At 27.6% G+C, this 24,726-nt stretch overlaps 1 protein-coding gene across 2 annotated transcripts in view; it reads right to left on the bottom strand.

Moving 5' to 3' along the window:
- LOC123295196 (early growth response protein 1) overlaps positions 1-24,726 on the bottom strand; it is a 128,689-nt gene that overhangs the window by 8,212 nt on the left and 95,751 nt on the right. Inside the window, exon 1 of one of the 2 annotated variants that reach the window (XM_044876444.1) lies at positions 13,958-13,987. The exons of the other annotated variant lie outside the window; for it this stretch is intronic. The gene's annotated coding sequence lies outside the window, so the exon portion shown is untranslated. Of the gene's footprint in view, positions 1-13,957; positions 13,988-24,726 lie in introns of those variants that run through there. 2 annotated transcript variants of the gene reach the window in all.

Raw genomic sequence — 24,726 nt, 5'->3', positions numbered from 1 at the left:
CATTTTGGTAATTTGTTTTCATTCTCATGTCTTTCCAATTTTCAAAACCTCCTTCAAGTATGAAACAATTCAATAACATAAACAATAAGGAATATTCATGAAATTAAAATTTGGTTCAAACATTGTTTTTCCGTAACTTTATTGGCCGGACATTTCAACTAAACCATCATTTTAGTAATTAATACCTTTTTAATAATTTAAAATCAATTAATAAAAGTGCAAATTCAGTGAGAGAAATTCAAAATTACTAAAACGGAAATTCAAATTTTAAAACGGACGTGACATCATAGTATTGGCTTTTCAAATTTGTTGACATACTGTATGGTATTAATTACTTATATTTTGTATGGTATTACATTGAGTTATATTATTCTACGACTTTTTATTAGAAAACTTAATAATAATGAGTGTAAATTCTGTGTTGTAAATTCATTTTTTTAAGTGTAAATTATACATTGAACTGTCACCAATTGACACACGTCACATATTAACATGTCACCAAAAGACTGCGTTTAAACATCTCAAAATTATCCTGTATTTAAAATATTTTTTTACACTTAATTAACGCATTTTGTAAACAATATTTATATTTTTTACTATGTATGCTATAACGGTGTAAACAATGAATTAAAAATATAAAAAAATTCGTGAATGAGTTTTCTAAACAAAAAAATTTTCGATAACATAAATTAAAACATTTATTTGAAAATTATTACAGCCTCTTTTGAAATCAAATCTTATCTTATGTGTTATTTAGTTTCAACATCATCTGCAAGTACTTTGTTATACAAGTAAAACAGACTCTAGATTTCATAATGTGGACAAATTCTCGCGGGAAAATGGTATTATTTATTTATATAGAATCGAAAACTTTATGGATTTGATAAAATAAAATGATATCTTCGATAAATTTATATAATAATAAATATAAATTCTTCATATAACAAAAAAAAAAAATAGCTTCATATTTCTTATTTAAGCAAATACAACTTAACTAAAACTAAGCTGTATTATGTAGTAACCATATAGTAGGTAAACAAATAAATAATGTTGGTCTCTATGGCTATACGGTTAGGTTAGGTTAGTCGCCCTATTACTTAAGTTGGTTAAGGCTAAACCAAAAACCGTCTGCGGCGTTGCATCAAAATTAATTTAATTAATAGTTGTGATGGGCTGGTGTAGTGCATGGTATATGCATGAAGGAGGTGCACTCAGCCTTTGAAATTGAGGAGCTGATAAATGAAATTATCAACGGAAAGGTGGTAAAACAAATAAATGGTATCACAATGGGCTCTATAGCCTAAATGTGGCCTTAACTTCGCACCCAAAACCCAATTGACCTATCTTGCTCATTTTCGAACTCGAACTCACTTTTTACGTCCTTAGCACGCTTTAAAGATTTCAGCTTGATATCTCTTTTCGTTTTTGAGTTATCGTAATGACAGACAGACAACCGGAAATGGACTAATTAGGTGATTTTATGAACATCTATAATATAATTTGTTCATAGTATTAATATTTTTAAGCGTTATAAACTTGGGACTAAACTTAGTATACCTTGGTATATTTCATATATATGATATAAAAACACAAAAATATGACTTAGCTAGCATATTTTTTTCTGTGTTCATTATTTCCTTCATATTTATGTGTGCTACTTGCTATATAGTATGGAATGACTATATAATACAATAAATCTCTAATGTTCACTTATTCACTATACATGTATAAAATCCATCCCAACCAACATCTTTGTTCGCTAAGTGAAGAATAAAAAAAAATTAAAATTCCTTACCATAACAAATAAATTGTGTATCATAATATGTCAAAGTTAATTGTACTTTATTAGAAAATGGTAGTAAAAATATTTTATGTTGTGGAAAAGCTAAACAAAGCTAAAAAAATATCATTATTACATTTAATCGACTTTTATATGTTAGCTATGGTTGTTACATGTTTACACACGGTATGTGGTAATAATAAAAAGAGATAGTACTATATTAATTTATTAGTTAAAACAAATTTTATCTTTTGTTATTTATTAGGCTTTATTCCTTCACCGTAATATTAATTTTTTTTACGGATAGCATTATCGGAAATAATGTTTCGAAGAGAAGTTGTAAGTCAATCATTAAGAATTAGTTGAGTAATTTGTTAGGTGTAATTAGTGCGTTGTATTTGAGTATTGTCGTATTTTTGGCATTAAAAAGAGCTATGGTGAATTTTACAAAAAATCAATTTTTAATCAATAGTTATTAACTATGTGTGTGTGTCTGTGTGTTTGTCTGTCTGTGGCATCGTAGCACTTAAACGGATGAACCAATTTTATTTTATTTTATTTTTTTTATTTGAAAGGTAATTTAATAGAGAGTGTTCTTAGCTGCTTATGTTTCTAGTGCGAGCTTAGAGTTACGTACCCGAAAAAACTAAAAAATTGGCGATGGTCTTCAAAATCGATTCAGTTTGGAAAAGGCATGATATATAATTTTAACATATAAATAATTACTATGGAAATGAATGGTCAAATAAACCTGGCTCAATTCATTTCGAAAAGTGAAATTTATATTTTCACAGATTATTGGTGGAAAATTTTCTCTAAAGTTATGTGTCGTGCATTTTTCAACGTGTATTTTTTTCGTCTCGTACGAAATAAAAATACTATTTAACAATTGTTTATGAACTAAACACCAACAATTTAATATTCAAGTCCAGTACATTACAAACAACACACAAAATTACATATAATTAGTAAAGCAAGCAAGTATTATTACAACATAATTAAATAAAAGTATTTTATTATTAATTTTATTTTAATAAATAGATTACAAATTAATGTCAAAATTAATTAAGGTTTTTTTTTATATTTATTAATTATTAAAATATAATAATATTAATGATAAAAGCCATATTTATATTTATTGTATCATCAATTTTATATAAAATAGTTTTAGATGATTTAATTATATCAAAATTTCTTATTTGAGTAGAAATATGAGGACTTAAAAAGTGAGGTCGAGTTCGTAAGTGAGCAACATAGGCGAATTGTTTATCAAAAGTTTAAATGTAAAAAATATTCCTTATAAAAAAATAAACAACTTTTGTTTGAAACATTTTTTCGTAAATATCACTGTTTACCCGTGAGAGCGCAAATTATGCGAAAATTGTATAATATGTATTATATGGAAATATCAGTAATATATGTGTAACATGTATGTATGAGTAATGTGACAAAGTAATCAACACTGTCTAAACATGGTATTTCAACAATTAACTCAGTCAATTGTTTGTTTTCACTTGTTGTATTTTAATTTCGCCCGATGCAGTATAATAAACACATTGCTAACTTTGTTATCATATTATCATCATAATCGTTCTGCACAAAATTGAAGTAATATTGAATTTTTTCATAAACACCTTTTCACTACGATCATCTTCGTCTCTGTTATTAGAAAAATTTTCATATTGTAGAACAAAAAAATAAAATTTTACATAAAAAAACACATATAAACTGCATAATAGTATAAAATAGTTTTAACAAATATACAAAACATTCGTAATATAACCAACCATCACACCAAGTAGTCTGGATCGTATGGGTGCTTATCATTAACCACCGAACTAAAAAAAAGGAGTGTTATAAGTTTTATCGCTATGTGTGTGTGTCTGTCTGTGGCATGGTTTTTTTGGTTTCATTTGAAAGATAATTTAACGTAGAGTGTGCTTAGCTATGTTTCAAGTGCGAGCTTAGGGTTACATATCCGAAAAAACTAAAAAATTTGCGATGATGTTCAAAATCAATTCAGTTTGGAAAAGGCATGACGTATAATTTCAACATATAAATAATTACTACGGAAATGAATGGTCAAATTAACCTGGCTCAATTCATTTCGAAAAGTGAAATAGTAAAATAATTAGATAATTAAAAACAATAATTCAAAAGAAGAAAGTCAACTCAAATGTTTCAATTTCAATTAAAATATTTTCAAAATTTGTCCCAAAAAATGATAGTTCTCTAAGTATCCTTTTCATCTCATCTGATGTCCTTGATCATCACTTTGCGAATGATTTAAGAAGGAGTGTTATAAGTTTAAAGTGTTTACCTGTGCGTCTGTGTGTTTCTCAGTGGCATCGTAGCCCCTAAACGGTCGAACCGCCTTGATTGAGAACATTTTATAGCTAAGTTTCCAAAAATCGGTTTACAAGGAATTGCATTTGTCGAGGGTTTTTTAAATTTTATAAATTTTACTTGTTTTCTTATTTTGGTATAAGTAACATCCATCTAAAGATTATCGTTTGAGGCTGCTATAATTAATTATTTCAAGCATAAGTGGTCAATCCGAATTGAATTCGGATTGACTGTACCCAGAACATCTTGTCTAAGACCTGCTGCAGTCAGTTAGTGTAAGTATTGTGTATATGCATACGAAATAAAATATTAAAATGCATACAAGGAAAAAAAAACATACACACATACAGATAGCTTAAAACATTGTAGCGCAGTGCGGCCAGACTCCCCCGCGACCAATCACTTGTAGAATAAGCAACTAACACGTCTAACATACATACTTTTTCTCTATAATACGGGTGGTTGTATTATAACGTCGCCATGTCTACTGTACAAAAGTTTTTCACATACCCCAGCTATGTACTACTTGAATTTTTTTATGATTACTATTTTTTCTTTTTCATTTAATTTTTTTAAGCATTGCACCAAAATTTTTCATACAATTGTTTTTTTTAAGATTACTTGTTTTACTTATATCGTATTGTCGAGGCTGGTAATCTAAAATAAGGTGATCTAAAGAATTTATTATGGTTTGTATTTTAAGTTTGTGTTGCATTTCGTAGTCAAAATGATGGGGTTGCCACCTCAAAGTGACAAGTCATCGGAAGATATACCAGAAACTTGGGAGAAGTGAAATTATTCTAGATATGGCATCGATTTATAACAGTATAACTGCAATTTATAACTGCAGATGTTTTAAATACCCAGTTTTTCCGAGATAAAAAAATTTAAACTGCACGTTTTCTGAAGTCTCCCAATCAAATCTGGAGATTTATCACTACTATATGGAAATCCTAACAATCTAAAAAGCCTATTTAAAAGTTAAAGAGATGATTATTTTTCGCGACAACAACAAAATTCCTTTCTAAAAAACAACATTCAACTCCCAAAAGTTCAAACTTTCTTTTTTTTTTTATGTAAGGCAAATTGCTACCACCGATGGTAACATGTATGGAAATAGGAATGATCGCCAGAAAAAAAACATCGTACGCTTTGTCAAATCCAACAGATTTCATTTTCTGAATCAAACCAAACGCGAGACTATATCAAAGTTCAAAAGAAATTTCCAAGTTAGAATGATGGATATAATGCTCAATTGCAAACTAGGTATTTTGTTTGAAGTTTATCAAATAATAGACCACAAACCCATGCTGAAATTTTTCGGGTGCAATGCTCCTATATGTAAAAGTAACTTTAAGCACCATGGCGTCAGTGTTGCACGGTACAGGTGAGAATATGAATATCACACTCCTTGGTGTCGTACGATGTATGACGTAACCGGATTCAAGATCTGCATAGTTATTCGAAGCGAATTACAGAAATAAATCTGGCAACTTCAATACCGGAAAAACTTTTGATATTTTGTCAATTTCCAAAGCCCTTCGTACAACGTCGTACATATTTGCTGACGCAGGGGTGAAATAACATCGGGTGTACCACGCAAAACTGACATGGTGCTTAAACTTACTTTTACATATAGGATATATTTCCTGGTGAGTCATATCACCCGAAAAATTTCAGTATGGACTTGTAGTCTATACGAAAGGAGACGACAAGCCAGTTAATGACTTTCCTGAAAGGCGACTTTATGATAGAACAAAACTTACACTCTCAACATCGGGAGAAGAAAGTAAAGAAAATGATTTCATTACTACCTAAATAGGCTCAAGCTTATAATTAAAGCGTAAAAAACTGTTTAGCTCATCATTGGGTGAAAAGAAAATAACACAACTAGTATATGGTTAAAAATTCATTTAAAAACCAAAAAAGTTTTGATAAATAATAAATAAACACTATAATTCCTGGTGAGCTATAAAACATTTAGCATCGAGATACCGCCACCATTCAAGTTATACATCTATCCACATCATTGTCGTTATTCTCCTACATTGTCCATAACACTAAATAGCAGGATAGCGTATAGTTAACGATTGTAAACTATACACTCGTACATACAACTCAAACTTGACTAGAGGTTAGCACTGTTGTAGTAATAGTAACAACAGTAGTAAAAGATAATAATTTGTTTTTGTAGCATATATTATGTATATATTATGTTTGTCGTTTGTATTAAAGTTAGCTAGGCTCTAGTTAAAGCTAGAGTAGTAGTAGCTGGAGCTATTCCTCTATTCCTACAGTCGATGGTTGGTGGTGTATTCACCACCAGCATAGTTTTAGTTTAGTTGTTATTGCAGTCATTGTAAAGTATTTTCAAAATGTTTTAGCCTGTTGTATTGCAGTCACATTTATATTATACTAGTATTATACGGATATACAGAAAGTTTTTCAGATATTACAAGATGAAATTTCGTTAAAAAAATCTATAATTTGTTAAATTATTAAAAAATTTAGGTGTATTTAATTTTTCAAAAAACAAAAATAAAATAAAAATACAAAAATTAACACAAAATCCGAAAAATAAAGTTTTCAAGATCAACAAATATTTGTAACAATTCATAACAAATAATTTGGGGAGTTTTAAAAAATTCTTTATCGACCGTAAATTATATCTTAGTATAAATTACAGTCTCGGCCGTAGTATAAATTATTCCTTTATATCGAGTTGAATTAGGCAAGTTCGGTGGTCTCTAAAAATCTATTATTTCGATTTTGTGATAATTTTTTTTACTTGTATTTTATTTTTGTAAGTTTAACTGTAAGTTTTTACATATTTATTTTCAAGTTAGTAAATAATGTTTTCATATGTAATATGCATAAATTTAGCTACGGACGATGGTTGCTTTACAGTCGAAATGTCGATATTTAGCGAAATGTAAGTATGTTGTATGGTTTTCAATTATATTTTTTTAATATACAATTTTCTTTCGAGTATCGTGGTATTTATTTCAATAACTATATCTCAACTTAAAGTCAACAAATCTTTGGTAACTCCATGGCAATAAGAAATTAAGAAACCAAAAAGAAGAAAACAAAAGCCGAGAAATGTTGGGGGACACCCCGTATATTACCTTGGTACGTTATAAATTTAAGTTATCAATTTTAGAGGTAAAATACTTATTTTTTTAAGCTTATTTTAGTTATTACTGTATCAATTAATTGTAATATTAGTTTAAAAAAGAAATACTTCTGATTTAGTAGTCAACCCAATATGTGCGTACATAACATTTGTTTGATCAGGATATTTATTATGACATAATTAAAAATTTCCTTGTACTCACTTTAAATTAGCTCTGTTATCTTTAACTTCTGATAACTCTCTTAACTCAATTTATTAAGACGATAAAACATAAAATTTTGACAAAAAAAAAATACAAATTGACATTTTAGTTTTGCATTTTCTCGAAATTCATGGCAAGCTGAACCGATTGAAAAAGTATTCGTTTCCTTGGTGACCTAGATGAAAATGGTTGATTTTTGGGGTCGTTTTATTGTTGTTTTGTTTGATTTTACCTCCCAACCAGTAAACAAATCAGAACGATAACGTGCGATAAGGAACATAGTTCCAAAAACGTTTAGAGAGAAAAACACTAATATCGACCTGAAAGTAATAAATGTGAGTAAATTGAAAGTTTTTACTCATTAGAGAAGATGAGATTAATCTCTTATTATATTAATCGTCACTCATTCTAAATAATTTTAATTAAATTTAAATGTAGTTAGAAGTTCAGTATAAAGCTTTTAACTTTTCAAAATCGGTATTCAATGAGTAAACGGGAAAAAACACAATGAAATTTTCTCAAACTCTGTGTTAGTATAAAGAGCGCGTCGTCGTATGGTGTACATATACATATACATACATATATGTGTGTATATTTTAGGGTGGTGACCGCAGTGCAGCACACACTGCAGACACGTGTGTGTTGTGTTGTCATTATAATCATCATCATCATCATATGATCACACACAAAAAAGTACACCACCCCCAACAACCATCAAGCAGTTAGCATATACCTACCTAGTACGTACTACGGTACTACGGTACTGTTACTGTACTTAGAGTATATAGGTATGTACTATACGTTATACATATTGTGCTGCATTGCATTTTACTGCACTATATTATTAAACACGTGTATTTACTTATACATGGTGTTCATTGTACGGTGGCTGGTGATATCTTTGAGGATTATTAAAAACTGTTCCTTATCGCATGATATTTGTTTGCTGGTTGGGACCTAAGTTACCTAAGACAATAACACTCTCTCAATTGATTCAGGCTGCCATGAATTTTGAGAAAATGCAAAAATCTTTTTTTAACTGTCAATTTGTGTTTTTTGTTAAAATTTTATGTTTTATCATTTAAAACAAATTGAGTTGTGAAAGAGAAGTTAAAGAAAACAGAAATAATTTAAATTAAGAACAATGAAATTTTTTGTGTTTTGTCATAATAAATAACTAGCGACCCGCCCCTGCTTTGCACGGGTGCTATGCTGATACTAAATACACTACAGAAAAACTGTGAACGTTGTATATAAAAACATAGCGGCCCGCTCTGGCTTCGCACGGGTATAAAATATATAGCCTATGTGATTAAAATCGATCCAGTAGTTTTGATTTATTCATTACTGCCCGTGGCCCGCACGCGTTAAATTTGGAGTAAAACAATCCCCCTTTCCCTATACCATGAAGATTTCCTGCTATCTTTGGAATATCTAAATTCATACACTACATTTTTACTTATTTACTTTTTACATTTTTAACTATTAACCTCAAAAATAGCAGTACTTCTTCACTATTTAATGGATGTTATTATACATATAAACCTTCCTTTTGAATCACTCTAGCTATTAAAAAAACCGCATCAAAATCCGTTACGTAGTTTCAAAGATTTAAGCATACAAAGGGACATATAGGGACAGAGAAAGCGACTTTGTTTTATACTATGTAGTGATAAATCAGAAGTATGCCTTTTTTAAACTTATACTACAATTAATTCATACGGTAAAAACTAACAGATGCTATAAAATTAAATTCCTTAAAGAAGCAAACAAGTATTTGACTTCTAAAATTAATACCTTAAATTTCCAAAAAAATATCTTGTAAAAAAAAATATATAAGCGCTACATTTATAATGGTACTAAGTTACGAATGGAATATAGTTCTTACCGAGTGTCCCACGACATATCTCGGTTTTTTTTTAATCGCAAATAGATTGTGTCCTATTGTCCGTCGGAGATTCAGTTTTGAACTTTATTTTATTGAAATTATATTGGATATATAATTATTTTATGCCCTCTAGAGTGAATCAAATTCAATTTAAAATGGCGTCACATAGCATATAACCAGTGCACGATCAAAACGCTTTCAACAATAACTTATTTATCAAAATGAAAAAGTGGTTTAGAAGTTGTATGAGCAAACAGATGAACATGCATACATTTCGGTCCAAGACATTACTCTCGCCGTCACCGGGGTAAAAATAGCTGTTTATATTAGTTTTCGTGATATTTTTATTTCTCAAAACGAAATTCAGTTTTCAAAAATCGTTGTTGCTCCTTACAAAATGCAATCTCAAAACTACCACTTCTTGTAAAAACAATAGAACAGACTGTATAATAGTTTAAAATATAAAACGTAACATTATCATGTATTATGTATATAATATGAATGAAAATATTGTGTACTTATGCAGAATAAAGTGTATCGTTTTGTATCTGTTTCAGTATAAAGGTAGGTACATCTAGGATATTCAGTTGTGAGGACCTGTGCGGTGTATAATATGTAAAACGCTATAGTAACGCGACAAAACAGTCAACTAATACTTAATAATAATAATAATAATAATACAACGATGCATATAGAAAATATTTTACTGTTAGTGTGGTAGCTATTTCATATGTAAAATAAGTTCATATGCTTAGAAAATAATATATATATGAATGTATTTATTGGGTAAAATATTGTTAATACCTTATTTACACCGGAAATTATATAAGGTTTAATTTATAAGACCGAATTAGGTATTATATTCAAGTAATGTATACGAATATTTGGTATAATTTGATAATAGTACTGTTAAATATGAATTCCTGTTCACATAAACGATTTCAGCTTTGATTTTTAACCCCCGAACTAAAAAAAGAGATGTTATAAGTTTGACCGCTATGTGTGTGTGTCTGTGTGTTTGTCTGTCTATGGCATCGTCACGCCTAAACTCTTGAAAGGTAATTTAACGGAGAGTGTTCAGAGCTATATATTTCATGTGCGAGTTTAGAGTTTTGTACCCAAAAAAAAACTAAAAAATTGGCGATGATTTTCAAAATCGATTCGGTTTGGAATAGGCATGACATATAATTTTAACATATAAATAATTACTATACAAATGAATGGTCAAATAAACATGGCTCAATTCATTTCTAAAAGTGAAATTACCCATTTCAATTTGCCTATCTCTGAGCATCATTTTGAACCATAAATTAAAGATTTTTATTAAAATAGCAAAGCAGATACAATTCATGAGCATTTGCTCTGATATATATACTCAATGAATTATGACTATTTTACTTTTTTTTTAAATGAAAACTTTACATATATTTTTCCTGTTCGTGTAAAACAATCCCAGCCCCTATTATTTGGATGGATGGTGGAGAGCAAGGGAAGCGAAGACAATAACGCGAATATTTTTACTTTTAAGCCCAGCGAAACAGGCGTGTATCAAGGTAGTATTACATATACACAGACTAATTAAAAGAATCCAAATAAGTCCATCTATTTAAGAGTTATGATAGAAACTATCTCATCAACTGAGTTTTCCTTGTATCTAGTTGCGAAAAATTATAATAATAGAAGCCACTTCAATCGTTTTCAACATGTCTAGAGATCATATTGATTCACATTACGAATAAAATCATTCATTTTATTTTGAAAAGAAATAAAATAAATGTAGCCTAAATACTAACATTATAATTCATAGTATTAAGATCACTGACATTAAAAATTCTTAACCAATTAACTTTATTTATAAAAAAGAATTCGGACTAGTTTTTAAAAAAAAAACTGTCAAGAATGAAACTACTGCACTAAACATGATTTTTTTTTAGAAAACTATGTAGTATTCAAATCAATTACTAATTAAGTTGTTTATTTCAAAAATGATGTAATAATGTAATAATGTTCAAATTAAAGTATGTATGTATTCAAAAAGAATAGAGCAATAATTTTACTTGAAGTCATATGCATGTTTAGCTTATTATAAATAACATTATAAAGAGTGATTATAAAAAAATGATTGTAGCAGTGCATTACTAAAAAGACAACATATCGATTATGTGAAAATAATTGCCAATTAAAACGACACTATTGAACTGAATTGAAATGAAATGGCAGAATTGAAATAAAAGTATTTTCTCACAAATTATATTAAATAATGTATTCTTTTTAAAATAATGTAAAGCTCATGAATTATTAGGATAAACTATATTGGGCTTAATACTTTTTGTTTTTGTTTACTTTTTAATCATGTATACGATATTTATTTACATCATGGTCTCTCGATTATAATTGATGATTTTTAAAATGATACATACGGCGTAAACTAAATATTGACAAATATCTTGCCTAGTAATCTTAATTAAAGAAAATAGAAATAAATACACTCGAACCAGGACTCGAACCCGGACTTCTTGGATTCATGTCAAGCGCGCTTTTTACTACGAATTTCTTCATAAAATTATAGGTGATTATTTTCATGATACTAAGGATTTATTTTCTAATTTTTCTGAAACTTTTTAATGAGAAAGTCCTCTTAAATAAATTACATATAACTGGCTTTATAATTAATGAAATAAAATGAGTTGATTGTAGATCAAATTTTTTAAAACGTGTTTTACGACTATGAATCATTTAAAATATCCCATTTAAAACGTCACATGTATAAGTTTATGTATTATAAATAACACTATAATATATATATATTTATAATTATAAATACTTAATTAATATCGGCCAGAATTAAATAATGATTAAATATTTATTATACACATACAGATGTGCTCACGTGATGTTAGAGAACGCGCGAACACAAAATAACATCTTAAATTATAAAAATAATCATTATCTTAAATATTATATGAAGTTACTTCGGTTCTACAGTAAGTGAGAAATAGTGTTTACAATCATTTTTGAAATTTAAAGTTGACGAATTAGATATGAGCGTAAGGTGTACGTCAAAACATACGTTATAGAAGACGTAAATGTTATATTGAAACAAGTGCTTGAAAATATTAATACTAACTACAATGTGTTTAAAAAACGTCATAATTTTTATTTTTACAAATTATGCTCAAAAATTGTTTTCTTGAATCGTATGATATGAAGAGCGAAACCAAATTTTCCTTGTATGAGTTAAAATGTAGATCACAGAGGGTGGTAGCGAAAAAATTACTTAATTAAATTAGGTTAGGTTATATTGGCTGTCCACGAGGGACACACTTAGGCTATAGAGCCCATTGTGATATCATATATGTGTTTTACCACCTTTCCGCTGATAATTTCATTTATCAGCTCCTCAATTTCAGAGGCTGAGTGCACCTCCTTCATGCATATACCATGCACTACACCAGCCCATCAAAATTATTAATTAAATTAATTTTTGTTGCGATGGCGGGAATCGAACTCGCTACCATATGCATACCGCGGACGGAATTGGTTACGCCTTAACCAACTGAGCTAATAGAGTGACACATAATTAGATTAAATTAATTAAATTTTTGAGTATCTTTGATACATGATCGGTAACCTTATTTCAAACAAGGGTAAATACACCCAGATATAGAAATTTTCTGGTGATTGAAATGATTTTCAAGTTTAAATTTTATGCGAATTATTGAAGAATGGTCTTTTGATTCTATGAGGCTATGATTTATCATGATGAAATATCCAATTCGGCCATGAATTAATAACAAATGGTGGAATCGTTGAGAAAATTTATGAAATATAAATGATAGTATTTTTTTTTTACCATTTTAGTCGAAATGTGAAGTCATATTGATTCTTACCTGAAAAAAAAGAGAAAAGTTCATTAGTTTTATATTTGTATTCTAAATAACTTACAATGGGTCTCAAGATGTTTTTAATTTTGATAAAGTCATTATTATTTCATGTTAAAATTGTTGAAAGATTGAAAATGAAATTTTACCAAAAAACGGTATAAGTATCTCCAAGTAACATACTTTGAAATTTTTGAATTTATACAAAAATTTCTGAAGCCACATTAAACTAAAATCATGATTTTCGATTTGTTTGAAATATCAAAGTCCTAGAATGGAGCAATCAACGTCAGTTGATCAATGTCACCTGTATATATTTTCTTAAGACGAAAATCCAAAGATTTCTAAAAATTGAAAGTAATTTTCGTTGATTCGTTGACAGATGAATAGCATTGGCCCAAAACGCCATAGGTCGCTGAATATACATTCTTAGTAATGATTCAAACCTTAAATTAATTTCATATAAAATTCGATATAACACACTTTTTAAACACACAATACAGTAACCACATATTATTTAATACTATAGATAAATAACTAAAGATTATGTTTTATTTGTGTGATCTTTCAGTAGATATCAGTCGTGTTGTATTATTTTTTACTATTTGTATTATTATTATATTGTTGTTTCTATTCTATACATATAAAATACATAATATAGTTAGGTTAGAGTATTATTTTAAATGTATAGTATTTGTATTTGATTTATATACAACAAATATACCGCCTGGATTGGTGCCATCATCATCTTCATACAGTAATCGTTGAGAATGTGTCACCAGGTGATATGACTTTCTGTGTGCTGATGGTCATGTTGCTTTTACTTTGCTTTGCTTCTATAACTATTCAAAATGACGATGATCATGATATTAAAACTACTATGCTGTTTTATAACAGGTTTTCTGTTAAGAGTGTCTGAAGTTTTTTAAACTAAACTGCTGGGGCATGAGATTAAAAAAATTTATTTGGTTTGAATTATTTTCGAATAACTCGACCACATAGTTCAAGTCGATATCATCGGTGAAATTAATTATACTTTCTTTTAATTGATATGAAATATGAACATTCGTTCTAGATTGACAATATGAGTAAAAATCATTTAGAACATGGTAAATAGCTCGAACTGAACATTCATTTTGGTAGAATGCGCAGCCCATCCGAAGTAACGATTGCCGCGGGTGTCACATATCACATAAATTGCCCATATAATGAAACTCTTTCAAATAAAACAAATTATGAAATATCATTTATACAACTAATTTAATTTAAGTGTATGGACATTCTTAATGGACAACTTTTTATATAAATTTATGTTTGTTTGTCTGTCTGTCAGCAATATATTGTGTCGTCTCCTTCTTGTTTGTAATCTATCACAAACAAGCAAAGCATCAATATTCTGTTTGTGTACGGACCAAAGAGGCAACTTATCGACGAATCATTAAGAATGTTTGTCAGTTATTTAATTGAAAAATCATTTAGTGGATAAAAAATTTATTCTTTGTATAATTTTTGCCAAAAAAGATGAAAATAATAATTTGATTTAGGCTATGAAAAGTTCATCATGTTATGTGCACAGTGAAAGTATAGCAAATGTTAAAAATTGCTAATTTTATGCTTATATGTCCGTCAACCAAATGTAAAATGTGCAATCGTATGTAAAATTCAACTCAACATAATTATCTTAGAAACCTCAAATTATTTATTATCTAAAAAAGTTATCGAAATACCTAATCTAGGAAGGATAAAAATCGATTTCCAAAGACCCCAAACTTTATGAATAAAGAAAAGGTCAACTCAGATATGGTTATCCAAGTACCTATGTAAAAAAGGTCTAAGTGTGTTTGTTTTCTTTATTTTGATGTCAAATTGAATTTGAAGCAGTCTTTAATTAATAAATTATACAAAAATTTTTATTTTTAACATTTGGGTAAAATATCCCTAAAATAAAGAAAAAAATATTCCTAGTTTAATGGCAATTGAGATTTCTTCTGCCAAAGAACTAATATTTCTTAAAATTTTATCACAATCCATTTACAATTAAGATGAGGTGGAACTTTTTCCTGACACTGTGTTTGTGTGTCCTTTTACCTTCCTGTCTATGCGTCATACTGCCTAAAAGAATGAACCGATTTGTTTCGTTTGAAAAGTAACTTAATGGGGAGTATTGCTAGCTATGTTTTAAGTGCGAGTTTAGAGTCCCGTCTCTGAAAAACCTAAAAAATTTGTGATGATCTTCAAAATCTGTTCAGTTTGAAAAAGACTTTAAGGATAAAGGTAATTCAATGGACAGTGTTCTTAGATATGTTTCAAGTGTGAATTTAGGCTTTCATACCTGAAAAATGTGCCAGGGATTTTTCAATTTTGTAAATTTCACTTGTTTCTTGTGTTCGATATTCAAAAATTTCGAGAATATATTTGATCTTTCTTAATATTTATATGATCCAAAACTAACACGCTAACACGTGTTTAGCTGTCTGATGACATTCATTGGCCATAAAAAAAAATTGAATAAAATGTCAGCGCGAGCAACATCATATACAAAATAAATAATTTATTTATAGAACATACCGCTGTATCATTTAAAATAAAAAATAAATAAAAAACAATTAAATACAATAATTTTTTTTCCTTTAAATTTAATTTTATGGTTTGTATAATTTATTAGTTGTATTGTCAAACAATAATATTACTATTAATTTTTTATATTTTGAATATGTATTACAAAAAAATGTATAAATAATCGTTTTATGACCGATACTATCAGTTACCAGAAAATTTATTAAATTCTCATTGGTATGTTTTCACAGTCGATTCACATCATCCATCATATCAATGAATTTTTTCAAAACATATTTTGTGATTTTTTTTTGTTTAGAAATTTTTTGATTGATAACGAAAATTACTAGATATTCGCGAAAAATAATTGATTTATAAACAATTTGAACTTTAGAATAATAATTGTTGGTCACTTTTTTATTTTCCCAGGAAACCCTGAAAAATTTTTGTTCTGTGAAAGTATTTGCTCATTTGTTCAATGTATTAAACAGTCTCGTGAAATCATTAACTTACATTCCAATCTCAATTAGATGGATTTATTAATTTTTTTCGTAATCAGCAGATTAAAGTATTCTTCTATGAGTTTATTTTCAGATTTATCCACACCAAACTAAAAGTGTTTGGTAAATAACGTTTGCCTAGAATAAATTTGCCTTAAAGTCCAATATTATCAAAATGATATTATTATCAATGTATAAAAAACACGGTATCTTTCCTAATTTTATTCAATTTAAAACAAAGAGTGTTTAGAAATCAAGTCACTTCATGCTAAACGAAGTAAATTGGATGGATGATGACAAAAACATTGTTTAACTAGAGTGATACACACCCACTTCGCTGGGGTTAAAAATAAAGATTGATAAAGCTTGCTCTCGCTTATTCCCTTTCTACAACACTCGAAATAATGGTAAGGATTGTTTTACACACGTAAAATATATGTATGATATATATATCAGAAAAGATGGCCGTGAAATATTTTATATTGACTATTTTTACAGAAATCTGTAATTTATGGTAATGTCAAACGACTACTTTTACAGAAATCTGTAATTTATGGTAATGTCAAATTAAATTAATTATTATTTTTTTATTTTTTATTAATATATATTTATAAATTATATCTCATGTGTTATTCTGAAATTTTTGAACTACTATGGAAATGTTGTTTGAAAGAATCCCAACAGTTGATTTAATCGTCAGTCATCCAGATTGGAATCCCTATCTATTTTCTGGCTAAATATTTATTAAATAATTTTTTCTGAATTGTTTCTCCGAAATTATCGTCTTAGATAATGAAAACATCCCTATCATGTGAATTGAAAACATTTTGTAATTGTTTGCCAAAAATTTGATAAATATGCACGAGGCTGTTATGGACAGCATATTTATACTAATTTACAAACGCATAGTTAATTGAAATTTTAAAAAATTGTTTCAATAAATCTACACCAACGATTAAATAAAACAGAAGTTTTAAATCTGTTTCTCAAAGGTGTTTCTTTTTTGAAAGCAAGGTACTAAATATGAAAATTATCTATTCGCACTCTGTGCGTCAGTTTTATTGGAGGCGTTTCCATGATAACGATACACTACTTTAATTATAGAATTGTATGAATGCATGTACAATTGTATGGATTGCATTTATGACTTACATTGAAAATGTAATATTATTGTCTCACAAATTTAAATAAATAATTATGATAATTTATATTTGAAAAATACTATTTGTGCAATTTGATTTCTTTCTTTCTCATTTTTTTATGCATTAATTTTAAGTAATTAGTGCTTTCAATAATTTTAATTTGACATTCAGTATAACATTTACATGTAAAGAATTGCAAATTAGTCATATCAGCCTACTTTAACGCCAAAATTGTTCACTGGAAGCGCTGGCATCGATTTTATTGTCCCTACTATGACTACGCACACAACGATATGATGAAAAAAAAATTTGTACATACGTAAATGTTTCAAAACTTTTCAAGATTTGTTAAGAAAATCGAAGACAACACCACTGATTAAGAATCACAATAAAATTTATGAAGTAAAATAAAACTGTCTTAATTGATGCCAAATTATTTAATATTAATTGAAAAATCGTAAAACTATGAGATATTAATATTAATAACCAAAAACTACAAAATCATAAATTATATAGAATTTTTTTTATCTCTATATATTATAAATGCGAAAGTAAGCATGTTTTTTGTTTGCTTGTTTGTTACGCTTTCACGAATGGTTTTTAATGAAACTGTACAGCAATATAGCTCATACTTCAGAATAACACATGAGCTATAATTTATAAAGATATATTAATAAAAATAAAACAAAATTTAAAAATTGATTTAATTTGGCATTACCATAAATTACAGATTTCTGTAAAAATAGTCAATATAAAATATTTCACGGCCATCTTTTCTGATATACTCAATGAATAATTACGACTATTATACATTTAAAAAAATAGAAAACCATACATATATTTTACATGTGTAAAACAATCCTTACTATTATTTCGAGTGTTATCGAAAGAGGATAAGCGAGAGCAATCTTTATCAATCTTTACTTTTAAACCCAACGAAGCGGGTGGGTATCACTCTAGTAAGTTTATATTGTTTTCTACATAGTCAGCCAGTCTTCTTTAGACTTTTTGTGTTTTTGTTTTATAAATTAAAATGCTGAATTTTTTTCTCTTTCGAATAGATTTATAAAAATAGCAACGCCATGCCATGCCAGTTGTATATAATTATTATTTTAAGTAGGTATTCTTATATTAAAATATATAAATTCTTTAATTGACGTCTTTTAAAATGTCGTCTAATAACGTAGACAAACGAAATTAAAAATATTTTAAATACAATCTCAGCGTTTTAATTTTATACATATTTCTTTTAAAATTAGATTTATTTGACAAATATTTAGTGTTTTTACTGCTTTTATTAACCGATTTCAAACAAAAGAAAGGAGGAGGTTTTCAATTCGACTGTACTTTTTTTATGTGTGTTTCCTCAGAACTTTCGACTGGGTGAACAGATTTTGATGATTCTTTATCTATTTGAAAGTTGATGCTTCCCGTGTGGTCCCATTTCATTTTGGTCCAGAAAATGGGCTAATTCAATGATTCTATGAACACCAATACCAAAATTTTTTTCGTAACATCTATATTTTTAGGCGTTACAAACTTGGGACTTAATATACTATGTATATTTCATATATACATGGTATAAAAATAGTATAATTGCAGCGACGGTAACTATAACATAAATTTTTTAACTTTTAAAGTTTTTTAACTTAACTCTTAAATCTTTCAATAAAAATTTTTCATTATGAATAATATTATAAATTCTATAAATTTTTTTGAATTTGAATTATTTCTATTAAAACTAATAAATATTTTCATAAACTTAACAATAACTTTATTGACATTTATTAAATATTTGCATAATGGATTTTCCTATGAGTTAGATTTTACAATTATTTATCACAAGGAAATTCCCAAAGACATGTCTACATATTTTGATATAAAACAATAGTAATCGAATTGAAATCTTATAAATATTTCGATAAGTACTGTATTAGAGTTAAAATAAGTAGATTTTTTGGATTAATTCAAATAAAAATTAAACAAAATAATTTAACTTGACATGTACGTGAAACTCGAAAAATATGTTAACCAAGGAAAAAAGCTTTAAACAAAAATATTTAGCTTCAAAGGTACACATACTGGTATTGAATTTGATCTAAACTTTCAGGTTTAATTTAAACCTCACTCTGATTCAAAACTGGCAAAAATTAGACGAACACTTTAAAATAAAAAGTTGTTCTTTATAAAACCGCAAACATTTCTTGTTCGAATCATTTTTTTGTTGGCCAAAAATGACTTTTATAGAAAACAAACCACTTTGTTGGGAAATTTTCTTCAAAGAGTTGAGAATTTTTTTTCAATACTAGATAACGCTAAAATTATGACAATTTCTTAAAACACTTAAAAATTGGAAATTGTCTTTTCAAGTCACTGTTTCTAGAACAAGTAAACTACTACCTACTATTATCTAGACTTCTAGAGAAGAAAGCAATAAGTAAATATTTAGAAATTGTCATAACTTAAACGTGATGAAGTACTGCTGTTATAGCTTGGATCATTTCTGTATATCTTTTCATGTATAAAATTCAAGGTTTCACATATTATGTTTTACGTTATTGATTGAATAACCTTAATACTCAAAATATGTGTATAATACCTAAAAATTATTAAAAATTGTAATAATAATATAAATAAGGTTAATTTAATATTTATTGTCTAGATATAAACAATAGGTGTTTTTTTTTTTATACATTTATTGTAAAAAAAAGGTGTTGAAATAAGGTGGATTTTTATCTATATGCACACATACTTAAAATACCATACAAAAATTAAATATAACTACACCTCTAAAAGAAAGCGATTTAAGCGATTTATTTTTAAACAATTCAACAAAGTACTTACGTTCTCAAGTACAAATATTTTAACTACACCTTTTTAATGAATTGTTTTATTCAAGTGTATTATTTCATTGTCAACGATTTTTTTTTTAGTATGGTTTGTTTGCGGCATGATCTTGGGAAAAACTAACCACTTTAGGCTTAAGATTATTAACGGAAAGAGGTATTTGTTTAACGAATACATTTAATGAACGTAACAATAAGTAAATAAAACTAACTCGATTGCAATCGTCTAAGGCTGTCATCGTCCTCATAAACATTTTACAAATGAAATTATCAAAACTTTAATCTTTTGAAACATTTTAATTAGCCTGGGATCTCATTTCATAAAATTTGTTCGAAAAGTATTATTGTCTTTATAGTGTAAACTTTTGTTTCATTTGTAGAAAAATTATCCCTATATATTATAAATGTGAAAGTAAGGATATTTGTTTTTTTGTTTGTTACGCTTTCACGCAAAAAACTAGCGAATGGTTTTTAATGAAACTGTACAGCAATATAGTTCATACTTCGGAATAACACATCAGCTATAAATTATAAAGGTATCAACAATTAAACTAACAAAAAAAAAAAAAAATTAAAAAAGTTAATTTAATCTGACATTAACTATTTTTTTACAGAAATCTTTAACTTATGCTTCAAAACGATGATCACAGTTGAAGCAGAGCTATGATAATCATTTTGAACCATAAATTGAAGATTTCTGTAAAAATTTAAAATAGTAAATGTCAAACAATTCATGGCCACCTCTTCTGATATACTCAATGAATAAGGACTATTTTACTAAAAACTGTGTATACCTTTTAGCTGCGTAAAACAATCCTTTCAAGTTTTATGGCAGGGGGATACGTGAGATCAATAGAGGTGGAGGCTATAAAACGGTGGTTGTTACTTTTAAGCCCAGTGGAGCGGGTGGGTATCAAGCTAGTAAGTAAATAAAAAAATAATAAATGAAAAAAAAAAATCGAAAAATAGTGTTGATTAATTATACAACTTTGATCAAAGTACGAAAAAACCGAGCAGTTGCTTGTTTAAACTAAAACCATAATTTTGTTGTTATAGAAAATAATAATTAATTATAAACAATTTAATGATTTTAATTAACCTACAATCTATAGGTAAGGAACATATATATATATTTAAATAAATGACAAAAACAAACTAAAAAAATAACTAAACTAAATTTTTAATTAACTTATACTAATTGTAACTAAACATATAATTATCATATAATCAAAACATATGTAAAGTGATTAATTACTAAATTATAAAAGATAAAGGCTGCAGTAATAAATGGTTGTTAAAACATATACTTTACTGCCTACGAGACAAAATCTTTCTTTTCTTTTTTTTTATAAAAAATAAAATATATATAATAAATTAGTTAATTAAATGAAATCTCTATAGCCATTATTTATTTTAAATTAATTTTAATTGCAAAATTAATCATTGTATAAAAAAAATAGAGGAGAAATGTTACCGATATCTCTTCTGTCTAAAATATTGTCAACATGATAATAGATTTTATGAATGTTAATTAATTAAGAAATCGACACTTATAAAGTACAAATATTTTCATACCGTTTTCTATGTGTTTGGTTATTTACGATTAAGATATTTCCTGCGAAATGAAGAATTTTTAGTTATTGCCATTCTGATTCGAAATCACGATATATGCTGGAAATACAAAATTATTGAAAACAATATCTTGCTGTGATATTTCAATAATATGGGCTAAAAATTAAAAAAATTAACGGAAATATAATGTAGTTAAACTTATTGTTATTTTTGGAGTCGGTGTTAGCCAAGGAAACAACTCTGACAGAACTGTTTGCTACATTAGCTTGGCTGACACCAAAAAAAAAACAATAATTTTTATTACATTATATTATCGTTGTTTTTTTTTTTTTACTTTTTAGTGCATATTAATTTATTTTGGAAAAATTTTTCTTTTGAAGTGCATTTTCTTTTTGTTAAATGTTTTTTTTTTTATTTTGTGAATTTAAGGGAATTTGAAGTACACTAACTAATTTGTCACTAAAAAAAGAATAATCGAAATCGGTTGGCGTGATATTGAGTTATTCGTCCTCTTGTCGTGCATACTTAATGCAAATTTAAGACTTTTATGGTTTTCTCATGGATGCCGTTCTCAAAATTGGACCTAAATGAAGTGGAACCACAAAGAAAGCACCAGCTTTCAATCATATAAAGAATCATCAAAATCGGTTCACCCAGTCGAAAGTTCTGAGGTTACACACATAAAAAAAAAATACAGTTGAATTGATAACCTCCTTTTTTTTGTTTGGAGTCGATTAAAAATAAAAATAAAACCTTCTTTTTTTTTAATTTTCAAAACACAAAGGACGTACGTCAGTCAGTCAATATAAAGGCGGTGAATTAGTTTAATAATGTCTTACACATATAATATAATATTATATAAAATAAATATATGTGTTATGTCTGTACATGTAGGTGTAAAACAATAAATATATTAATTTAAAAATTCTTTTGATAGAAATCCAGTGACAAAAAGATAATTACATATGACTTTGAATATAATGTATGTATATTAATATATATTATAACAACAGCAACATAGAAACAAATAGTTTTAGTAATAGTTTAGTTTAGTACTGTAAGGTTAGCATTAGCATAGCAAGCAGTAAGAAATCGTTTACGTATATACAGTGTGTCGCATAAACGCATGGAAGTAAGAAAGCAAGATGGAAATACCCTCATTTTTAGTATTTCCAAAAGTTTGTCCCAAAAAATGATAGCTCTCTAAGTGTCCTTTTCATCTCATCTGATGTCCTTGATCATCACTTCGATATTGATTTAAGAAGGAGTGTTAAAAGTTTCAAATGTTTATCTGTGCGTTTGTGTGTTTCTCAGTGGCATCGTAGCCCCAAAACGGTCAAACCGATTCGATTGAGAACATTTTTAAACCCCCGAACTAAAAAAAAAAATGTTATAAGTTTGACTGCTATGTGTGTGTGTCTGTCTGTGACATTGTAGCGCGTAAACGGATGAACCGATTTCAATTTTTTTGGTTTTTTTTTTTGAAAAGTTATTTAACGGATAGTGTTCTTAGTGCGATAGTGTTCTTAGATCTTCAAAATTTTTTAAGGAAATTCAAATTGATATTTCTATAAATAACGAAAATATGAGAGTTTCTTCATCTTAAATGTGACACACTGTATGCGAAGTACGTAAGTGTATTATTTGTTGGCGTTCTAGATTGTAACTTATCAAATAAAGCTAAATTCACACGATCGAACGCTAATAGATCATTGATTCACTTAAAAAAAAAATGGTTCGTTTTGTGATTGAACTGCAAGTTTTTGAGTTATCGACTGAAATTTTTATGGGATATTGTCCTGCATGTCTAATCTGACAAAGGATCAAAATTGCTTTTGATCAAAATTTGCTCTAGGAAATGAGTTTCTTTTTTTTTAATAATTTTCTTAATAATTTGAATTTTCTTAATAATTAGTTTCTAAGAAACCCGCTAGAAAAAGTAACTTTAACCCCAAAAGCACAAAATTGAGTTCATTTAACTATCAGTGAATTGCTTTTGATATATATGAGAAATTAGAAAAAATATAATAATATCAATTCTGAAGATATTACGATTAGAAGCCATCCAATTGTTAAATGAGACGAATTTTTGTATTTTTTGGATACAAATTACGCTAAATTATCCAAAGACACGACCATTTGTTTGAATTTACAATTGAAAGACAAGTTTGTGAGATATTTAAGGAAATTGCTTTTATCACTCATTGTATACAGTTTTTGACGATGTTCTGAAAGTGCTCAGCCAATTGTCAAATTGTCAGATATTTTGAATTTTTGAGATCAAAATTCAAATTCTCTATAAATTGTTTTATATCTAAATAAGGGAATGTTTTTGAGTATAATATCCATCAGTTCATATTTTAATAAAGTGTGCAGTATGTTGAGAAATTCATTTTGCATCAGGTAAGTTTCTTGTGTATGCAACAGGTATGTAAGTGATAGCACCAAAATAGTCGTTATAAGTACATTTTACAAAATTTAAAAAATCTTCGACAAAGACGGTTTTTTCCTTGGTAATCTCAGTACAAGTTTTCTTTAAACATGGCTAAAAACACTCTCAGTCATGTCACTTTGAAAATTAAAAAAAAAAAATCTAAATCAAAATCGGTCTATCCGTTTAAGGGTTAAAATTTGTACATATTTATAAAATAAGAAATAAATTTAATTAATATTGTGAACATGGCATAATAATAATAATAATAATAATAAAAGATGAAAAAAAAAATTACATAGACATTTTATAACATTTGATGTCAACGCATATGATGTCAAATGTCATAAATGTTAAACCAGTTTAGTTGTACGATGTATTAAAAATTATGTTTAGAAAAAATATAAAATAACTGAATCTATATGTATATTATTATGATTGACTTC

Source organism: Chrysoperla carnea, chromosome 3, assembly GCF_905475395.1.
Source record: "Chrysoperla carnea chromosome 3, inChrCarn1.1, whole genome shotgun sequence".
Taxonomy (NCBI): Eukaryota; Metazoa; Arthropoda; class Insecta; order Neuroptera; family Chrysopidae; genus Chrysoperla; species Chrysoperla carnea.
The sequence above is the reverse complement of the archived record's forward strand: the minus strand, read 5'-3'. Positions and strand labels throughout refer to the sequence as shown.